The following is a 21,698-nucleotide window of genomic DNA, read 5'->3' on the forward strand; positions in this document are numbered from 1 at the left end:
TCCCTGGAACAACGAAGTATGAAAGCAAATAGGCAAATTTTAGTGTGGAGCCACCTGAGCATTCTAATTTTAAACAAAACAAAACAGCAAAATACAAAATTGAGAAATGTTAGTGAAATATGCTCATTTTTTCTATTCAAGTACATTAATCATTATGAAGAGAATTCACTGTACAAAATTGATGGACAAATCAGATTGTAAAATGGGCCTTTTGGAGAATAAATTAAAATGTTTGGACTAAAAATGAATCATACAGATTATTGGAATTGAATTGAAAATTAAGATAACAGAAAAATTTTTGTTTATTAGAGCAAAATAGCATATCCATTTATTTGAATGTGTGTGTTTTGGAGTATAAATTGAAAAGATTATAAATAGTAATTACTAATCTCTGCTTTTTTGGACACCAATCCTAGAACAACTCAGAGTGCTGAGATAAAAGATGAAGTAATAGTATAAATGTGAGTGAAACTGGTTATTTCTTGATTCAACTTCTACACACTCAAAGTCAATTCTAGAGGAATGTACCCAAAGAATACAGTTTGTATTTCTGTATTAAGATGTCCCAAGCTTATTCCCGTGTCATCAAGTTTTGTGGAAAGAGAGACTGCCTTCAAGTTAACTTAACAAAAATTCATTCCTTAGGAGTTTCCTATGTGCCAAATACTGCTAGGTTCTAATGGGAAAATGACAAAATCAAAAACATTTCTAATGGAAGACATTAAGGAGAGAAATATGTTAGCTTCATGAGGGCTGTTTTGCTTTTCTTCATATGCCCCAACACTTAGCATGATGATTGAGATATCATAATCAACTAGGCTTCCTATAGAAAGTGGTATGGCAAATGAACTGAAGTATGAGGGAAATTAGCAATGTCAAGAGAAAGACATGCATTCTAGGATGGAAGGCCAAAGGATAAGAGTGGAATATTGAGGTTAGTTAAAAGCAGGGAGGTCACTTAATCTAGAATACATCCTGAAGGAAGGAGAATATAAAATGAATCTGGAAAGTTAGTTGGAGACAAGTCTATCAGGGGTTTTAAATGCCTAACAGAGAAGTTTGTATTTTATACTACAGGCAATAGGGAATCATCAGAGATTACTGAGCAATACTGAGATGTTGTCACACATTATGTTTAGGAATATTACCTTGGCAGTTGTATGGAGGATAGATTTGAGAAGGGAGATAATAGAAATAGGGAGATCCATTAGTGACTTTTAGCCCAATAGGCACAAGGAAATTATGTTATGAGCTATCACGGTAATTGTGTTTGTGAGAAGGGGATGGATGTGAGTGTCTTTTTTTGCATATAAGTTTTCCCAAATATTTCTATCAAAAGCATTCATAAAGCAGAGGCCATGTATGCCTAGATGTGCTTAAACACTCTATCCATGCTCTATGCATGTCTATGATTTCAAGAATCAGTTTTAAGTTGAAAAAAAGAATGGAAAAGAACATGAATCTCCTCTCACTATCTGGATTCTTACTCATCATATCTCTGGATTAATGTTTTATGTATTGAGGTAAAGAATAGGAAAAAGAGAAGAAAGGAAAGAAAAGGTGGAAAGAGGAAAGATCAGGTAGAGGTAGGTGGAAAGTTGGAAGATAGGACCTGTGCTAAAAGAAACTTTGAAGGACATTGAAAGAGTTAGTTTTATTTGATGAGAAATTGATATTAAAATTTTCCAAAGCAGAGCTACAATGGTGGCTACTTTAATCTTTTCTCACCTCAAGTATTATCTCCTGAGACAACAATTATTCTTTTCTTTTCCTTTCTGCAGATTCAAGTGACTATACCATTTTAGAGACCTCTTTGTCTCTACTCTAAAATAAATACAGTTAAGCTTGTTATGGGAGCAAATTCTTAGTACAATGATGATGTTTCAATATTTTAAGATTCTGTGATTTTCTATAGATACAGATTACAATTCCAAGATAGTATTTATGAATTTCATTGACAAAAATAATTCATCTCTTAGTTTTGGTCCTTCTAATGATGAGTTTCTCTGATCTTACCTAGATGCTGCTGCCTTAAGACAAAGATATAACAAATCCTTAGAAAGTGATTGGAATCCTTCAAATTCACTCATCCCATTATGCTTACTCCCTCCTTTTGAAATAGTCTACCAAGGACCTCACCCTAATCCTAACTGAACCATGAGGAGGTGAAAGTTCCTGCTTGAAAAGCACATGTATTCCCCTTAGTCCATGCTATCACTCTTTATCCAGGTCTGTATATCCTGCCCACATGCATAAAGAGAAGTTCACTGGGGCATTTTGTGGTATTTTACTAAGACTAGACCAGCTAATTCCTTCCAAAGAAATCATCAATTTCCTCCAGAAACTCTTCCCTATGTTCTATCTATTCTGGCTTTTGACAGGTAAACCCCTGCTAATTATATCCATTACTACTTTTGTTCCTATTGCTTCTCCAACTTCCTCACTGAACTGTATTCAATAAAAAGCTGTAACCATTAAAAGTATTGGGCTAGTCCAATGTCTCTCTTATTTTGGAGCAAGTTCTAGGCAAAAAGCAGCTAGTCCTTTTGGATGAAAGACATACAGCCTTCAAGACTGTACAGGAAACCTTTCAGCTCCTTAGTCTCATTAAGAGCTTACCTTCTATTGGTAGAGACTTTAAAGAATGAGAATTATTTCTTCCACACAATTAGGAAGCCTTAAAGTAGGATATTAGCTCTTATTATAATCTTTAACAATAACAAACACATTCACCAATACTGAAGTCTGATTCCCTGCTTTGTTTCATCTTAGAGTGTGAGAGGAAGTGTGGTGCACTAGAAAGAAATCTGTAGTTGGAGTCAGAAAACTATAGTTCCATTCCCGGATCTGTAGCTTAATACCTATGTGATCTTGGGCAAATCACTCAAACTTTCCAGGCCTTGGATTTCCACTTAAGGAAGAGAATTGGGGTTGTTCTGGATGGCTTTTTATGGTTACTTCAAGCTTAAAGTCTATATTCTATTAAGATTATTAAAACCCATTGGAATTATTATGGGAATCTATCTACAAAATACCTGTTGAATGAGTGTTTTGTTGGAATAATCCATACAACCTCACTTTATAAAAACTTCATTTCCTCTCCTCTTTACCACTTCAATTTTAATTCTTGCTATGTTCTATTTATATGCTAGATTATTTTGTCTTTGGACACCTTTTAGTAAGTAGCACACTAATCATTATTATCAAGGATTAGCACTTGGTAAATTCTTTTGCAATCTAACCTATTAGATACACACACACACACACACACACACACACACACACACATACACACATTTTTCTTTCTTTTCTTTAGGAAATGGTGGTGGAGTTTTGTGATTGACAGCATGTCCTGCTGTCTAACAGCTTATCATAATAAGTATGCTGTATATGCAGGAATTCTGTTTTGGGAGGAAATACTGGGAAAGATATATAGTTTTTGACATTTCAAGGAGGTCTCCATGTGAGTTATTGCTGAGCACTTAATGGCTGCCACATTTGTTTATACAATCCCTGCACGACCAAAGTCTAACTCATTGTTGGGAAAGTGCTTTGGGATAATTTGTGTATGAAAGATTCTATATAAAACCAATGTTTATTCCTTTTCATTTTACCTTTCTGTAACTTGACACATAAGGGCGCTTTTAGGCATAACATACAAGAAATTAAACACTCAACTCCTATTAACACTATAAGGAACTGAGTTCTTGGGATTCTATCTGGGGGCATTCAAAAGGGGCTCCCAAGTATGGAAAGAAAGTAAATACAAACAGCAATAAAGCAAAACTCTGATTTTTATTTAGCTGCAGAAAGCTTTATATCCAGCTGGGAAGCCAGTAACATGACTTATTTTACTGGGATTTTCTGGAACTAGTCTCCTTCAATGTCTATATGCATTTGCATCTACATGTATTCACACACATATACATGTATGTATATGTATACATATATGAATGTGTGTTACACAAACATGTATAAAAATAAGCATTTACATACATGCATCTACAGGCTATAATTGAGTCAGTTTGGACTGGCTCATGAGAATTAATTGCTGAATTTTCAGTGTGAGCTGTGAGCATTTTATACCTTAGAAATGGATAAGTATGGCAAATCAAAGTTTGATTTTTTTTGTTGATAATTTAGATTTTTAAAATAATGAAGAAAATATTAATAATGTAGATTAAACTTTAAAAATGTGTCCAGTGTATTCTGCATCATCCCAAAGAGCCAATTGTTAAACACTTACCAGCACATCCTTGCTGGCAAAAGTATATGTAAAAATATGCTCTTTATACAATGATTTGTTATCTAGTATTCTACAACTGTAAATCTCAGACAACTGTCACTTCTGTGATTTCTCATTTTGATGAGAATTGATGTTCATTATGATCATCCTGAGACATTTAAAGTTCCTCAAGAGTCCTTCAATCAGCAGAAAAAGGATGAAATTATACTGATTACAGTGATGTGAAAAGCAATGTGGAATGGCAGTAGAGAGCTGGACTTATAGCCAAGAAGATGTGGGTTCAGATTATGCTTATGATGCCAGCTATGTTACCCTAAACAATTTACTATTACTCAGATATTTATATGAGTTTAAATTAGGGATCAGGTGAAATCTCATTAGATCAAAGAATTTCCCACCTTAACAATTCAACTGTGCCCCAAATCACAGGTCTCTAAATAATGGGTCAGTGCTGGATAATGGTTTATATTCTAATTCTCTGACAATAGTTAGCCCATCATGTCTGTCACATCAATCAACAGATATTTATTAAGTAACTACTATATTCTAGGCACAGTGGTAAGAAATATAGATGCAATGACAAAAGTGAAATAATTTTGCCCTCAGGAAACTGACATTCAAATGGAGAAGAAAACATGTATAAGTATAAGAATATATAGACTATATATACAAAATAAGTACAAGTTAGTTTGGAGAGGGAGGATACTAGAAGTTTTCAAGAAAAGCTTCATATATAAAATGGCATTTGTGAAAATTCATTCTTAATCATAATACATCATTCAATGATCATGCTAGACAATAGAGTTTACTATTTGGATTAGATTGTAATATCTACATATGTATATGTGTATGTGTATCTATGTGCACATGTATACATATATGCTCACATGCACACATGTATATATGCATATACATATGCATGTATTTATTTACTCCTGATGGAGAAAATTTGGGAATAATTACTATCCATCAGAAATAAGAAAATGAATAGATTATGCCTAAATTTTAATTTATTTTTTAAAAGCCTATTACTATATTTATCTGTGTTTTTTTACATGCCAAAATAGTATTTGACTTTTAAGCTTGTAAAATGTAAAAAGTTTAATCTCTAGTTTCTAAAGTCATTTAGTTGAAGGTTTAAAGATTATTCCCTTTTGCTGTACAAAAGAATCAGAAATGCACACTGATAATTGTGCACAGACTGAGGTATATAAAGGGAAGAGTCAGTAACATGAAACAGTAAAGTGCCAGCATCAAGAAGGTATGATAATTTTTGAGTTTTAATAATCATCTTAAAGATAAGCATTTATCAAGCTCCTAATATTGCCAATGAGTGTGTTGGGCTCACAAAACCAAAAACAAACATATTCCTCTACTCAGATAAGTGTTATAGAATATTAGAAGCTAAAAGATATCATAGAGATCATCTAATCTACCCACCTAATTTAAACAAAAAAGCAGATTCAAAGAGAACTAATTTCTTAAGATAGCACAACAAATTAATTATGAAATCAAGATTATAACCAAAGGTTTCTTTAATCCTATTCCAGTGCTCTTTCCACTGTACTGTGTTGATTTTATGCTCCATGCTGAAAGAAGTTTTGCCATTCCTGAAAGAAGTTACCACTTCCTCATCTATTCTCCAAGCATCTAACTGATGAATTGTCAATAGTATTTTTTATTGGCTAAGATGATTTTCTTTTCTAAATACTTCATTGTTTGGGGACAAACAGTACCAGTGCTATTGTCATGAATTCCCATCAGGTACCTTGCACATATGGATTAGATTTAGGTACAAGTGTAGAAATGAGTTTTAGAGTAATGAAAAAAACAAAAACAAAACAGTGACTTGCTTTGATAATAAAGGGAAGAGTGACCCAGATTTATAGCTTAACCTCTACACGCCATCTTACATTTAGTTGTAACTTTCACAGTCATAGATAGTGAGCATTGATGAGGATCATCAGTTTTCCAATGATAGGCATAAAATAAGTAATTAGATATTACTGTTAGTTCTTTGCCACAAAGTTTATTCATATCAAAAATACCAGAAAAGAAAAAAAAGAGCAAGAGCTAAGAATTCAGAATTTTAACTTAAAAGCAATCTTTGGAAAAGGTGAAAAATCACTAGGTGACTTTTCTTCACCTAGTCACAGTATTTTGTAAATCTAATCAGTTTCACCTTTCGTTCATGTTTGCAACCCAACTAAATTTTTGTTCTCTGCCTTTTGTTTTTCACCTTTCTCAACTGCTGTCAGATTTTTTTTTTGTAAACTATTTACCCCATAAGCATGCTTTGTTATGGAAAGGGCAAGTACAAGGAAAAATCAGAGTCAGCAACACTGTGTATGATGATCTTTGAAACTAGCCCTTGATAAGAGTTTACTGGATGTAATTCCACTTAGCAAAGGTAGGGATCATTAAACAGGATGGATACAGTGATTACAACATAATTACACACTACAGTTATAATTTCTTGCAAATGAAATGTACATATTTCTAATACGGGAAATAATGTACAAGAGAACATGGTATAGAGGAGGGAAAATTAAAATGCTATTTTCTGTAAGCATGAGGGCAAAAGAGGAAAATTAGTGAGTGTGGGAAGAGGTTGCTATTTCCTCTGAAAACCTAATGAAAGAATTGGGTATTGTAAGCTATTTTTTGCATAAAAGCAAAAGACAAAAAGAGATCAAATATGATTCTACCAAAGACTCCTTGAACATTTAAGATTTCAAAACGTTGGTAAATGATATCCGCAAATATCTGTTGTTACTAAACACATATACATATGTATATGTTGCAATCCACTCTAAACAGTAACTTCTGTTGTCTAATAGAGTTGAAAGTACCAGGAATTTAAAAGATATTACATCTGGGGAGTATAATTTAATTAAGAAGTAAAGTTAAAAGTAAAGGGACATTTAAAAATCTCACACATATCTTATTTTAGTAAGAAAATGAAGCAATTGATATACATACATATATTGTATTTAACATATACTTTAACAAATTTAACATGTCTAGGTCTACCTGATATCTAGGGAAGAGGGGGGTAAGGAGGGGAAAAGTTGGAACAGAAGGTTTTGCAAGGGTTGAAAAATTACCCATGCATATATCTTGTAAATAAAAAGCTACAATAATAAAAAAAAAAGAAAATGAAACAATTTTGGAAAATTAAGTAGTAATAATTAATACATGGTTCTGCGGCAACCTGTATCATTGGAGAGAATGCCTAAATTGAAGAGATCATAGATTTATTGGAATACTGGAATAAATACGAATTTCTTTGCAGCCTCTAATTTGTATGTGCCTTGTGGCTCTGCTCCTTTACTCAGCTTTAAGCATTTCTCATATTTCGTCTTTGTGGCATCCTTCTTCTTGGACCTTTCTTCTGCCCTATTCCCTGCAATGGCATGAAGTGAGTTCTCAGAAGCATTCACCATCTACCTGTCATGTGGCTACACTCATGATTGGACTGCCCTAGGCATCTCCTACCCTTTCATTAGATTGTTTTTGACATACTCTTAGCCTACTCTACAGCTATTATTGCTTCAGGTGAATTAATTCTTTGTTATATTCCTGAGTATGACTCACTCTAATCAATACCATGAGCTTCCAGATACCTCAAGGATTCTTTTCCCAATAGTATATATGTAGAGCTGAAATGGATCTTAGGGATCACTTAGTAGAGAAATTCTTAACTCCTGTGTCATGGATGCCTTTAGCAATTATTCTCAGAATAATTTTCTTAAATATATAAGGTAAACATATATACTTATATATGTATATTTATCAAAAAAATAACCAATTCATTGACTCCATGTTAGAAACTGGATCTAGTCAAATTCTCTTATTGACAGATCCAGAGAGGATGTGATTTGTTGATGCTCGAACCACAAATGCAGTTTTCTAACATATCAGAGTTCCCCTTATGTAGACTGGCTACAGAATTATTCCTTTGTATAGTTTCAGAAGTTGTGACTTGGGTCCAGAGGGAGGGATCAGGTCAGCGCCAGAGGTCACCTCTGCAGACATTGGTAATGTTAGCATCAGGCTTCCAGGAGATTAGACAGAGATGCTCATTCAATAAAGTCAAAAGGATTTTGTCTCCCTAAAGCATTGAGGGAAATGAGTTTATAGATAACTCAACTACGACTGGGCCCTGTGGACATTATCCCTTAACTTTCACAAATGCAGCACATGCTGCTAACCTCATGGATTTTGTGATTTAGAACCTTTTGCAGTCCTGGGAAGAGTGAGAAGGATTCCTGCTGCTGAGGTCTCCTCCATATTACTGAGGCTAGATAAGTGGATAGTCTGCAAAATGAGACCACCATTCAGGCTCCTATTGGTGTGTGGTCATTTTACAATTTGCCAATTTCTTACAGTGCCTTAGATTGCTACAATCCCATCATTTAAAAAAAACCCTCATTATTATTGCTCAGCCTGTGTAGATCATTTACAATTTTGAGGAAAACCTCCCTCTGCTTTTAATCTGACACTAGCAAAGGGTTTCACGTTTTTCTTCTCAAGTGCACTCTCTTTCTATGGAGAAATAAATAGGCATTCTAGTCCTTGCAGAATCAGAATAATAACATTGCATCATGTACTGCTTAAAATTCAAGGGTGGGCAGAGGTATTTTCTTTCTCTTCTAGTGAAAAACTGTTAAGAAAGAGTATTAAACAAGGGTTAGGCACAAAGAAAGGTGAATACACTTTTAGGTTTTTGTCTTTTTTTCATACTTGAAAGTAGAAGCAGCTTAAATGTAGAAGGGAATTCAGAAGTCATCTAGTCTAATCTTGTCATTTTATAGATGAAGACATGGGTTTACAATGTATAGACTAGCCCAAGGTCACAAGGTGGTGATTAGTAAAAGGCAAATTTGAATTCAAGTCTTTAAATTTCAAAATACATAACTCTTTCACCCATAAAACGAGCATAATATTGCAATATCACATAAATATTGATGCAAGTAACACCAGAATTTGGGCTCTCTTTTTCAGTACCTGCTATGTGACATCATTATAGTGTGCCATGGCATTAAGAAGGCAGTTAGGTAGCAGAATGGATAAAGTTCTTACCCTGGAGTCAGGAAGACTTGAATTCAAATGTAGTCTCAGACACCTTCTACCTGTTTGATCTTGAGCAAGTCATTTAACCCTATTTGTCTCAGTTTACTTATCTGTAAAATGAACTGCAGAAGGAAATGGCAAACTATCTCCAGTATCTATGCCAAGAAAACTCCAGATGATGTCACAAAGAGTCAGACATGACTGAAACATCAGGATAGCAACAATAAGTGCCATATTGGAGGGAGATGGGGATTCCCAATAGAAAAACAAACAAACAAACAAACAAAAAAACCAAAACAGTGAACTAAGGTAGGTAAAATATTTGTTCAAGAGGTCTAAGAAGAACATTCCAGATACAGAAACAACTGTACTTAGTAGACATAGTTGCTGGATGAATGGCCTAGTGGAAAGTCTTGGGCTTCCCAAGGTAAAGCCCACACAGCTTCCTAGTTTCCTAGTTGGTTTATTTTTATGTACTAATCGGGTCCAACCCACCTTAGCATCCAAGATCAGCTCAAGACAGACTTTTTGAATTCCTAATTGTAATAATAGGGTTATAGGGTCATAGGTCTAGAATTGGAAGGAATTTTAGAGACTATTTATTTCAACCTTGTCATTTTATAGACAGTCATCCAGCAAAATTACCCATAATTTGAACATCATTAAAATATGATGAGCATTTCTTATTGCTTTAAAAGATTCCCTTTTTAAATATTCCTGACAAATATGACTATTCAGCCACTGTTTAAACTATTATGGGGAAAGGGAAGTTAGTACCTATAAGGGTAAATTGTTCTCATTTTGGAAGTCTTTAATTGTGAGGAATTTCCTTCTTATAATGAACAAAAACTTGCCTCCAAATGACTTTAACTTAAAAGTCCTAGTTCCAACCTGGGGACCCATGAAGAAGAATAAGTCTCATTACTCTCCTTCAAATTCAATCATAATAACTTACTAAATTTTTTCTCGTCTAGGCAAAATCCTCCAGATCCTCATATCCCACCCCCCCCCCAGTTTCCATCCAGATCTCTGAATGATTCTATGAATTTCATACTAAAAATGATACAATTTTGTATGATTTGATTTTGTATGATACATGATTTGTTTTGAAATTAAATTTGAATGAAGTATCATTAACATTATTTGTCACTTCTTGTCAGGTGGTTATTTTCCTTTACTACACCTTCTGGAAGCCTCAGGACCAGTGGGCCACCCTGGAAAGAGAAATCTGGGAGAGTCCATTCATCTATCGGCCAGACAAGAGGAAACAAGATTGGAGGTTTATCTCTTACATGATGGTACATGCAGGGTAAGGCATAAGAGAAAGAAACTGATGCTGTTATAAAGAATGTTTTATGTATCTATATATACCTCTTTAAATGAAATTTTAAAAATTCATCTGGATGGAAATTAATCATGTGCATTTCATATGGATGTGATTTAGAAAAAAAATTCTTAGTTGTTTTTTCAAAGAGAGGTCTATGAATTTCTTTTGTTGTGTGTGACTTACCTATATAACTAACTACACAGCTACATTCTAACAACACAATATACTTTATGAACCCAATTTCCTTTTATTTTTCTTTGTGGGTAACTAGAATATACTGAAGTCAGACTTTTCAAAATGTTAAGTAACCAGCCCATATTCATGCTTTTTTCATCATCTCCAGGTACTTGCCATGGAAAAGAGATAGAAGTTGGACCTGGAATTTCATTTGAATAAGGAATTCCTAGTTGAGGAAGCTGCCTAAATCAATGAAGGCATTTCTGAAACTTATAATCTTTATTTTATTTTATTATATATAACTTTTTATTGACAGACATATGCACGGATATATTTTACAACATTATCCCTTGCACTCACTTTTATTCCAACTTTTCCCTTCCCTTCCTCCACCCCATCCCCTAGATGGCAAGCAGTCTTATATATGTTAAATATGTTATAGTATATACTAAATACAATATATGTGTGCAGAACCTAACAGTTTTCTTGTTGCACAGGAAGAATTGGATTTCAGAAGGTAAAAATAACCTGAGAAGAAAAACAAAAATGTAAACCATTCACACTAATTTCCCATTGTTCTGGGTGTAGTCCCTTATTAATCAATTGGAACTGAATTAGATCTTCTCTTTGTTGAAGATATCCACTTCCATCAGAATACATCCTCATACAGTATTGTTGTTGAAGTGTATAATGATCTCCTTGTTCTGCTCATTTCACTCAGCATCAGTTCATGTCTCTCCAAACCTTTCTGTATTCATCCTGCTGGTCATTTCTTACAGAACAATAATATTCCATAACATTAATATACCACAATTTACCCAATCATTCTCTAATTGATGGGCATCCATTCATTTTTCACTGAAACTTATAGTCTTAAGAAATTTTCTGGACCACTAAATGTTTAAGTAACTATCTCAGGGTCGGTCACACAGGCAGTTTATATTAGAGCCAGGATTTGATTCCTTGTCTTTTTGGTTTTGAGGTCAGGTTTCTCCTAGATCAATGGTGTTAAATTCAAATAGAAATGGATCCTCAGGGTAGGATATTGATTTAGAAAGCCACAAGTACCCATTATCTATGTTGTATTTTTACTTTGTAACCAATTTCTCTTTTTTATTATAGCTTTTTATTTACAAGATATATGCATGAGTAATTTTTCAGCATTGACAATTGCAAAACCTTTTGTTTCTTCCCCCCACAGTCTACCCCAGATGGCAGGTTGACCAATACATGTTAAATATATTAAAGTATATGTGTAACCAATTTTAATTATATTTTAATCTGGTTTGGACTACTCTAGAGTACTTGGGAGCATATAAATCAAATGCTGAATGAAATTCACTCTTCTTATTTTCTGTTATTCTTTTCTTCTTGTTCTTTGTTCTTGTTCTTTTTTATTCTTCTTATTCTTCAGATGAATGGTTACCCAAGGGGTAACAGAAATACATTTTGGAAAAAAAATTACCATTCTTCAGCCATTCAACTAGCCAACTCCACCCAGTAAGCCTAAAAAGTTGTTACTGAATTAGGGAAAACTCTGAACATGTAGGGCGAGAAGCAGAACCAGTGAACTTTATGGCCCTGACTCACCACTGTAAGTTCCTAATTTATGACTTGCCTAGTCTTTTTACCCTTAAAACCTACTCTCAAGAATTTGTAGGATTCTCACATAAACATTGATGCAAGTAACACCAGAATTTGGGCCCTCTTTTTCAAGACCTACCATGTGACATTATTATAGTGTGCCATGCCATTAAGAAGGCAGCTAGTACTGGGTTTGTATCCCAAAGAGATCTTAAAGAAGGGAAAGGGACCTGTATGTGCAAGAATGTTTGTGGCAGCCCTCTTTGTGGTGGCCAGAAACTGGAAACTACATGGTTGTCCATCAATTGGATATTGGCTGAATAAATTGTGGTATATGACTATTATGGAATATTATTGTTCTGTAAGAAATGACCAACAGGATGATTTCAGAAAGGTCTGGAGAGACTTATGTGAAGTGATGCTGAGTGAAATGAGCAGGACCAGGAGATCATTATATATTTCAACAACAGTACTATATGATGATCAATTCTGATGCATGTGGCCATTTTCAACAATGAGATGAGCCAAATAAGTTCCAATAGAGCCGTAATGAACTGGACCAGCTAGCCCCAGCGAAAGAACTCTGGAAGATGACTATGAACCACTACATAGAATTCCCAATCCCTCTAATTTTGTCCACCTGCAATTTGGATTTCCTTCACAGGCTAATTGTACATTATTTCAAAGTATGATTCTTTTTGTACAGCAAAACAACTATGTGGACATGTATACATATATTGTATTTAACTTATACTTTAACATATTTAACATGTATTGGTTAACCTGCCATCTGGGGGAGAGGGGGAAGGAGGGGAAAATTAGAACAAAAGGTTTGGCAATTGTCAATGTTGTAAAATTACCCATGCATATATCTGGTAAATAAAAACTATTAAAATATATATTTTTTAAAAAGAAGGCAGCTAGGTGGCAGAATAGATAAAACTCTCACTCTGGAGTCAGGAAAACTTTTCAATATACTCAAGACAATTCAAATATAGTCTCAGACACCTTCTACTTGTTTTACCTTGAGCAAGTCATTTAACCCTATTTGCCTCAGTTTACTTATCTGTAAAATGAACTGCAGAAGGAAATGGCAAACTATCTCCAGTATCTATGCCAAGAAAACTCCAGATGAAGTCACAAAGAGTCAGACATTACTGAAACATCTGGACAGCAACAATAAGTGCCATATTGGAAGGGGATGGGGATTCCCAGTGGGGGAAAAAACCAAACCAAAACAAAAAAACCCAGTGAACTAAGGTTGATGAGATATTTGTTCAAGAGGTCTAAGAAGAACATTCCAGATACAGAAATAATTGTACTTAGTAGACATAGTTGCTGGATGAATAGCCTCATTGAAAGTCTTGGGTTACTCATGGAAAGTAATGGTATTTTGAATTCTACTACACCTTTTTGGAAACTACAAGAGAACATAGAATTGGACTACTGTTAATATACTGTTAATATGGGCTACTGTTATTATGAGAGTAAATACTCTCAGCCATATATGAAAACCACATAAGAATGGAAGATACACAAGCTTAGTTTCTTTGTGTCTTGTATGTGTTTAGATGTTAGTCATATTATCAGAGACTGGGAGGAAAGTGAAACTTCCAATGATGAATAAATGAATGAAAAAAAACTTTATTATCTTATGTGTAAAGCACTATGCTACTATCTATCTATCTATCTATCTATCTATCTATCTATCTATCTATCTATCTATCTATGTATACTTATATGCATACAAATTTGTATACTATATGTATACAAATATGAAAGTAAGGTGGCCCTGACGCAAAGTGCTTATGTGGGAGATGGCAATATATGGAAGTGGTGGCCAAAAAATATAAAACTGTGAAAATGATGAGTAGAACTATTGAAAAGTTAATAAACAAATTCCAGTACCAGATGCTTTGTCAATTTGATTAGATTTTCAGATCTGTAAAAAGGGCATGAAGTAGAGGGAAGAAGGAGGAGGGAAGGAAGGCACATCTAATTGTGAATGACTGACAAGAAGATGGCCTAGATAGAATGTCCCAAAGGATAATGAGATAAGTAGGTATAGTAGTCTGTATGATGCACTCATCAGTCAGAGTAATATGGGTTCTAGATTACATTCTAGAGCTGAAAAGGTTAAGCTCTTCAGGTTATAATCTTTGGTCTTTGCTGCTGCACAGTATATGACATTGTTCAGAAGTCTAAAAAGTTTAGAGGGAATCAGAGTGGTCCAGATGGAATGTAAAAACATTATGTGTTAGGGTGGGTAAATTTATTGATCTAATCATGAGTCTGGTCATTAATAAAATCTCAGACAGGAGTTCTAAAATTGAGCCCATTTAAGACCACAAGGAACTGTGTCTTGTCTAGAGAGTGAAGCTGCAGGATGGATGAAAGTCTAGTGATCTAGGGTATAGTAGCAAGTAAGGAGAATGCAAAAAGATGTCCAGGGTGGAATGTGAAGGATGATAAAGACTATTAGAAATAATAACTCAAATGATGAAGTTATCAATCAGAATTGCATGTTTCATAGGGTGGGGATACCGATTATTTCCTTCTTGGCTCATTTAAAAACAAGAAATTTGAGGAGAATAAATTTTAGTGAAATAATTTAGGGAAATAGTGTGTTCAGTAGAACATCCTAGATATGGATTCAAAGGACATAATGATTTGCTACCTGTGTGAACTTGGGCAAACCAGTTAAGTTTTATGGGCTTTAGTTTTCTCATCTGTAAAACAAGAGGTTTGATGGCCTCCAAGATTAGATGGATCTCTAAAGTTCTTTATGTGTGTGGCTGTGTCTCATAGCTAGTAAGTGAGGCTGAATTTGATCTAAAGTAGTCCTGATTCTAGGGCCAGGGTTCTATCCACTGTGCTATCTAATTATCCCTCTAAATTTCTTTCTAGCTCTAAATAATTGTTAGCCAAAAATAAATGGAACCAGATGAATGTATAGAGCATTAATGGTAATAGCTGTATATGAATATAAGGAATTTTTTTAAAAATATGGTTAGGAATTGAAGTTTCTTAATGGGTCCATATACAATAATTCTAGAGAACCCAGTTATTCTTGTATCAGCATTGGAGAAGAAAGGTTGGTACATAGATTGGGATAAGATATTAACATCCCATAATCAAGGAAGAACTTCTATTTTTGAATATTATTATAATCTTGCCCCAATATGGAACCTAATCTCATTCCATATTAGAGTAGAATTTTTGCTCAGGCATGGAATTTTATCAGTGTGGGGAGATATAGTTATAATGTGTAATCAAAGAGAGTTCCCTATAGAGGTATTGAAATGTGACAGTCAGGGTTTGAACCTAGCTAAACCTTCCTGAATCCAAAGCTAGCCCTTTATCCATTATACCATTTTTCCAAGTATAAGTATATTTCTGTGCTGGGGGTGGGCGAAAGGTTGATGGGGAGAGATGATGGTGATAAGAGAGAAACCATACTTAGTAATTACAAAAAAAATCACTAGAATGAAGATAAATGCCATAGTCATAACTCTTTTTTGTCTTTTAATTTAGTGATGAGAGTATGTGAGAGACAGAGACAGAAACAGAGACACACACTCAGTGAAACCTGAATCAGAGAGATAGAAAGTGAGAGACAAAGATAAACAGAGACTCACAGAACAAGAGACAGAGAGAGATAATGTAAGAGAGAGCAGAGAGATGGAGAGACCAACAGAGAGCAAAGGCAGGAGAAAAAGACAGTGGCAGAGAGAACTGAGACAGTGAATAAGAGAGAAAGTCAGAACTAGAGAGAAACAGAAAGACAGAGAGACAAAAACAGAGAGGTGTAGAAACAGAGACAGAGAGGGAGGATCTCAGTAATTATGGCCTTGTATATATTCTGCTAGCTCATTTAATGGGGAAATACCTTCATTTTCAATATATATATATATATATATATATATATAATATGTCCCAATATAGAATTTTATGTTGCAAATGACTTCTGAATTATGCAGTCAGAATAACTTGCTGAATTTGAATTGTTTTGCTTTAACCTTTATCTGGGTTCTCCATCCTCCATTTAGTACTACAGCAATGCAAGATCTTTCTGTACTCCACTGCTCAGTTATTTCTCCTTGATTTTAGATATATCATGAACTGGAGAATTCTGTTTGTAGTCTTATGTGGGTGCTTTGTTACAAACATCTGAAGGCTGACTTTATGGTTGTGTGGGCTCCCAGAGGGGTAACCCTGGAAGTAGATGGTTCAGTTTAAATCTTTAGAAATCTACACAATAACATGGCACTGTGTTCTCTTTTCTCTTGCTATGGAGCTGCAGTCTGCTGATTTGATTGCCTGTGTTTGTGATGCCCTTCCTTGCTCCTTGACCAAAAAAAAAAAAAAAAGACTGTTCTTCTCCGTCTAGGATTAGAGAGATATGAATTTGCATTTATTCCTTTTGGTGACTTTGGAGGCACAGATCTGTTTTCTATTTGTAGCAAGCTTTTGCTTGATTTTCCTATTATGGACTATAGATAATTTTCTCAAGCATTTGTTAACTGCTTACTATTTTTAAAGACATATATATATATATATATATATATATATATATATATATATATATATATATATATATATATATTTGTGTGTGTGTGTATACCTATGTATGTGTGTTTATATACATATATATCCAATATATGTGTTTGTATAAATACATATATGCATAAATGTGTGTATATGTTTTCTATATTTATTTTGTATACATATGGAGAGAGTGACAGAGAGAAAAAAAAGTAAAGATGATAGTTGGTAAATTTAAAGGCCCCAAAATTGTGCTCCATTATTTAAGGAAAATGAAAATAAAATGGGCCTTCAAAGATGTTGCTTCCACATGTTCCTTGGTGAGATGACAGTTTAAGAGACCTACAATCTTAATGTTTCTTCCCTTTCCAAGTTTTCTAGCTTATAGAAAGGAACAGTCCAGAATCAATGCAGATCATCTTAGAATAGTTATATATATGCAAACAGCAACATTAAGTTAGCCTGGATGTAGCAAAAAGGGCACTCACAATGATCTTCAAATTTAAATTTTCTTAGCCACATTCATGTCCCAACCTCGAAGAATAGTACTTTGAAGGGGAGGTGAGGATAGGGCAGAGTAGGGGGAGGAGGGAACATAATGGAAAGGAAAAGCCATCTTCAGCCAAGTGAATTTACTCTAGTGGATGAGAAAGGACTATGCTCCCTGCCATGCAGGTAGCATGTTTGGCAGTGACGCGAGCAGATTATTTGTTCTTTTTCCCTGACACTGAACTCAAGAATGCATTGTGGGAAAACCCATCCTGACATATGACACAGTGCAAAGGAAGATCACAGCATGAAGCAGCATCAAGGGGTTTCTATGGCCTTGATGCACTTGGGCCCAGCACGGGGCCTCAGAGATGAGTGGCTCTTCCCACTGAAGCAGTGGGGCAATTTGCACAGCTCTTGTGAGAGTCCCTGGTGAAGCTGCTCTCAAAGCTCCCGTGTAAACTAGGCCAAAAAGGAAAGGAAAGACCCTGCCCCCTGCCTTGAGAGACACAAAAGGAGACATTTCAAAAGGAGCTTAGTTAAAAGGGGGAAAAATGATATACAAATATTGGAAGAAAATAAGAATATGTTTAAAAGGACAGCCAGTAGCAAAAAAAAAAAAAAGAGAGAGAGAGAGAACAAAACAAAACAGAGATGATGGAGAGAAATATAGAGTCAAAGTGGGTTTTTTAAAAAATATACATAATTTTAAGGTAATTACTATAATGAAAAATTATAAATTGTTTTGGTTAAAGGGTTCTTGCCCTTCACTCTTAACTTCTGTACATTATCAGAGGTCCAAATAAAGATTTACATGAAGAAGAGAAAACAAAGCCAATATTCCCAATCGATGTTCTTTACTATTCTTTCTTTCTCTGAGTAAAGGGCCCTCCTGTATTCAATTTCCCTTGTTTCTCTTGCTTATCATAATATGCCACTTTTTGTTCATCAAATTTACATTTCAAAAATTCTGTATTGCTGCTATACATTAATTATTAATCTTTCATCAGTCCCTTCTGTAGAAGCATTTTAAACTTTGATTTCACTATCCATTCTGGGGAAAATAAGCTTTAATCATGTCCCCTTTCTAGTGGGTATTTTCCTTTTTCTCACCCTATAAAGTATGTACTGTGTGTATGCGTGAGATGAACTTAGAAAAAAGTCCCTTGTTAAAACATGGCAAAGAAAATAGTCGAAACTGAGGATTCTTATTTTTTCAGTGTAACTACAGGGAATACCAGGTGATTCTGGCCTGAATATTAGACTCATTTAGTGTTTATGTTTTAACCAATATTAAATTAGTTCAAATCAATCAGTCAATCCATCAACAAATAGTTATTCAGTATCTATTTTGTATGAGACATAGTGTTGTGCCTCAGAAAGAATTGCAAGATGAATTAGATGTGGTTTTTGGCTTCAAAAAACTTAAAATTTAATCGAGGAGAGGAAATTAAACAATATAAGTCCTCTGTAATAACATGAAAATGTTTAATTCATCAGTGATTTGTATAGGCAGTTAATTGGTTGGTTGGTTGTCCTTCTTTCTAAAAGAGGACCAAAATGACATCACTATGTCAGAGTTGAGTTTCAGTGTGTTCAATTGTGACTAATCATATCATTATGAGCTCAGATTATCTGCCATAGATCGGACACAACCTATTGTTAGCAAATAGTCAAAATGAACATTTGGGGCAGATTTTATAATTTTGTACATTTCATGTATTTTAGCTAATTCAATCCGGTTTGCTCATAGAGCACAGGACTTTCTTTGATGAAGGCATATCATGTTGGGCAGTCCTGTGCCAGTGTCTCTCATTTCATACAATTTATTCTAAAATTCTTAAGAGATACATTCAGGATGTCCTTGTATCATTTTTGACTACCTTTTGAGAACTTCCCTATGTTAATACTCCATAATATATATATATTTTTGACAAGAGTACATTTGGTATTTGAACACTGAATCCAACCAATGGAGTTGTGCTCTGTGCAATAGAGTTGGAGTGCTTAACAATTTAGTTTGAGAAATCAATCATTCCCTATCGAAAGTTCCAACCGAAAAAGAGGTTTTGAATGCCATTAGGCTACTTTCATGTGGTATTCCAGCTGAGATTTATAAGGTGGGGAGTCCATTGCTCTTACAAAACTAATTAAAATTTTCTAGATTATATGGCAAGTGGAAGTCATGCCCTAAGAGTTCAAGGATGCTTCCGTTGTCCATCTTTATTAAGGTAAAGGGAATAGATTGTCCTGTGACAATCACAGGGGGTCCCTCTCTTAGTCACTTATACAGTAAACTAGGACCTGTAAGCTAAGACCCAAAGTTGCCTTCTGGATAAGAAGCAGTTTAATAGGTTGTCCAATAACTAGAATAAGATTTTAAATAGAGGAATAAGTCCACATCTGACAAAAAAAGAAAATATCACACAAAACTAACTCCTACTTCAGCCATGTTCAAAAAAGGGAAAGAAACAAGAATGAAGGGAAAGAAAATATGCTTTGATCTGTACTCCCAGACCATTGCTTCTTTATTTGGATATGAATAGCACATTTCCTTTTCACTCCTTTGAAATTGTGGTTGGTCATTATATTGCTCAGAATTAAATAAAAAAATTAAAAAAAATAAATTAAAAAATTAAATTAATTAAAATTTTAAATTAAAAAACAACAACTGGTTAATTGTATTTAGAATATCCTTATTATATGCATTATTCTCCTAGTTTTGCTCACTTTATTTTGCATTAATTCATGCAAAGTTTTAAAAAACTTTATATGTCATCATTTATTTCAGCACAAGTTTATTTAATTATATTCATATGTCATAATTTACTCAGTGTTTTCTAATTAATGGGCATTCTTTCAGTTTCCAATTTTTTGCTATTATAGAAAAGAGCTGCTAAAATATCTTTTTTTGCATATATGACTCCCTTTCTTCTTTCTTTGATCTCTTTGAGGTATAGAACTACTAATCTTATTGGCATTTACTAATTTTAATTTTCTGCATTTGTTTGTGATATTTTTATGTCCTAATATGTATTCACTTTTTGTGAAGATGTTATTCATATTTGAGTAATAGGCATACTCCTTTTTATACTCATTTAATATTCTTCAAGTGCTATCATAGCTAACTTTTCTAAAATTAAGCTATTTACCATTTTTCTTTTTTTCAGTTTTTGACTTTGATTATTTCTTGATCTCTCATAAATTCATTAGCTTCCATTTTTTCTATTCTAATTTTTAGGAGTTATTTTATTGTGTTTAAACTTAATATCCCTTTTTCTAAACTATTAATTATCTTTTCATTTATTTCTTCCATTACTTTCATTTGTTTTTAAAAATCATTTTTAGCTCTTTTAAAAAAATACTGATTACTGCTTCTAAAAGTTTTTATTAGATTTGTGTCCTAACTGCATTTTTCTCTTTAAGATTTTGCTTATAGATGTTTATAAGTAATTTTGTGTGTGTGTTTGTGTGTGTGTGTGTGTGTGTGTGTGTGTGTGTGTGTGTGTGTGTGTGTGTGTTGTGCCTTGAGCTTTCTTATTATCATAGTACCTCTTCATTCAGTGCTCATTCAAAGATACCCTGGGATTTTTTTCTGCCTTAATGCTCCTGCCTTTTGCATGTTTTTAGCCATCTTTTAATCTTGGGCTTTGAATTCTCTGTGCTGCACATGTTCCTACCCAAATTCACTTCCTCTTGTCCCCATACCTCTTTATCTGTCTCCTTAAAATGCTTTGGGTTGTAAAAAATTAAACTTTGTGATTTTTTATTGTCTTTCCTAATCAGAATTCAGAGTGGAGCATGTTTTAAATGATTGTAGAATAGAGATAATGGTAAAACAGGCTCAATTGTTTCCTTTCACTCTATCATATCAATCCAAATTGACCTTGTACATGTTCCTTTACTGTGACACTCCATTTCTCATTTTGCTTTTGCATAGGATACCTCCCAAAATACATTATTTCCTCTCTTCTTCCTCTTAGAATTCTTGATTTTCTAAAAAATTAATCTCATATGCTACATTTTATGTGAAGATTTTTCTGGTTTCCCCTCAATTGCTAATGAATTCCTTTCCCCAAATGTACTTATTTGTGTAAGTTTATCTATTTCTCTATCTCTTCAATAGAATAAAGATTCCTGGAATGCAGAGAATTTAATTTTTGCTCTTCCCCCCCCCCAGAACAGAAAGGAATATCTTAGTCCAACTCTTTCATTTTATAATTCATAGCTAAAGAATCTAAGATAGCTCTACTC

The 21,698-nt window shown here is 34.1% G+C and overlaps 1 long non-coding RNA gene across 1 annotated transcript in view; it reads left to right on the top strand.

Annotated features, from left to right (window-relative positions):
- Window positions 1–9,502: 9,502 nt before the first annotated feature.
- Window positions 9,503–21,698, top strand: part of LOC141541224 (uncharacterized) — a 37,398-nt gene continuing 25,202 nt past the window's right edge. The window contains exons 1-2 of the long non-coding RNA XR_012481697.1: window positions 9,503–9,631; window positions 10,483–10,631. This is a non-coding gene — a long non-coding RNA (uncharacterized LOC141541224). The remainder of the gene's footprint in view (window positions 9,632–10,482; window positions 10,632–21,698) is intronic.

Source organism: Sminthopsis crassicaudata, chromosome 4 (genome assembly GCF_048593235.1).
Source record: "Sminthopsis crassicaudata isolate SCR6 chromosome 4, ASM4859323v1, whole genome shotgun sequence".
Classification (NCBI taxonomy): Eukaryota; Metazoa; Chordata; class Mammalia; order Dasyuromorphia; family Dasyuridae; genus Sminthopsis; species Sminthopsis crassicaudata.